Genomic DNA, 1,998 nt, shown 5'->3' on the forward strand with positions numbered 1-1,998 from the left:
TGACGTCCACAACTGTGGAACAACGCCGCGGGCACGAACAGTAGACTTGTGTAAGTTGCGGTAATGACTTTTCCCAGTGGTGCTTTCACTCACTCAGTTACAAAGCATTGCACACGGCAAACTGACAGCTGAAGAAACAACGGCGAAATCAATGCATATTTCCGTCAGAAAGTGACCTACAACTGAAAACAATCTGATCACCTCCCTTGACGTCGATATCGTCACGCACATCTATAATACACAACCTAACATTACGATGGCTACTCTTCACCAGAGAATGAAAAAGGGCTCGACACCATCCAGGGGATGCATTGCATATACATCCGGGCTACGCACACAACACCTCCAGAGCCCAAGGCCTTAACCGATCAGAAGGAAAAGAACAACAGGTGTATTGGGAAAATGACCACATGCTATTTCCCCTCCATGTCGTTTATGGATCTGACGGCAAATATCCTGCACTTAAATGCTTCAAGTGAAATGATGGTAGCCATTCGATCTGTTAATCTCTGTCGGACCACAGAGCACCCTTTCCCGCACTTAGGTTCACTGACATGTATGTCCCGACATATCCATCAACGAGAGTCAGAATCCACACAGACAGCACCGGAGCTCAGGATTGAACCCGCATCCCTGGGGCTGTGAGGCAACAGTTGCACTCATTAAAATTTTCGTTCAACGGCAAACAACCGTGGCAGGACTCGAACCTGCAATCTTCTGATTATTCCAACATTTGTTACCGGAATCAGACGCCTTCTCCATTAGGCCACACGGTCGCTGGCACCATAGAGTAGTGAATACCGTCCTCACGACGTCCAGACACAACGTATTTATACCGTCTGCTAGTTTCCTCAGATCTAAAACATGGAGCCCCGTCCCTGACAGCATGTGGGAGCACCATCACCCGAATTATGGCAGCGTTTCGCGAAGACCAGCACCTTCCCATTGGCGGTCACTAATGGACAATGAAGGCAGGCCTTACAAAGTGAATGAAGTGAACGCATGTAAATCTTGGAAAGTGTTGCAAACAAACAATGGGGTAAGGGAACCTTAGGTGTCGCAAGAGAAGTTGATCTTAATCAAGAAGAATACAAAAGAAGCGTATGTAAAATTCCGGAAGCTAAATTCAAAGGAACCCCGAAAATATTAAAGAAGCTGGAAAAGAAATCAATAATAGAATTAGGAAAGTCAGGAGGGTCCATGAAAAAAAAATTGGCAAGTTTTATTAAGGAGAATCCCAATGCATCTTATATATCCATCAAGGGGAAGACAACAACTGGTGAGATATTAGGACCACTCAAAGATAAAGGAGGGAACATGTCCTTCGAGGGGGAGTATGTGGGCGAGTTATTAAATGAGTACATTCCGTCGGTATTTACCAAGGGGAAGGAGATCATTGGGGAACATGCTGATATGCTGGAGCATTTTGAGATAAACAAAGAGCTAGTGTTGTGATTTTTAAGAAACATTGTGGTGGTTGACTCCGCAGGACCCGATTGTGTATACTCAATGTTATTGAGAGAGGTGAGATTGCTGGGGCATTGACCGAGATCTTAGTGCCTTCTCCAGCCACGGGGAGGTAGCATTGGACAGGCGAGTAGCTAATGTTTTTCTTTTATTAAAGAAGGGAAATGGGGGTAATCCTGGAAACTATGGACGGGAGAATCTCACGTTAGTGGCAGGGAAGCGATTGGCGAAGATTCTGAGTGATAGGATTTATGAGTATTTGGAAAACCATTGCCTAATTAGGGACAGTCAGCATGGCTTGGAGCGGGGCAACAATTGAGATTTCTCGAGGAGGTGACGAAGGTGATTGATAAAGGTGGAGTTGTGGATGTTGTCTTCATGGATTTAACTGGGTGGATTGACAAGGTCCCTCATAGTTGGTTCATCAAGAAGATTAAAGTGCATGGGATCCACGGTAATTTTTCCTTTTTTAATTCAGAAATGGCTTGCCTATTGAAGACAGAGGATAGTGATAGATGGGACAATCTGGCG

General features: G+C 45.1%; 1 non-coding gene across 1 annotated transcript; it reads right to left on the minus strand.

The window, feature by feature from the left end:
• Positions 1-686: 686 nt before the first annotated feature.
• Positions 687-776, minus strand: trnar-ccg (transfer RNA arginine (anticodon CCG)). Its single transcript is given in 2 exon segments — positions 687-722; positions 740-776. It is a non-coding gene; the product is annotated as a tRNA-Arg (tRNA).
• Positions 777-1,998: the final 1,222 nt, after the last annotated feature.

The sequence above is a fragment of the Pristis pectinata genome, chromosome 41, assembly GCF_009764475.1.
Source record: "Pristis pectinata isolate sPriPec2 chromosome 41, sPriPec2.1.pri, whole genome shotgun sequence".
NCBI lineage: Eukaryota > Metazoa > Chordata > Chondrichthyes > Rhinopristiformes > Pristidae > Pristis > Pristis pectinata.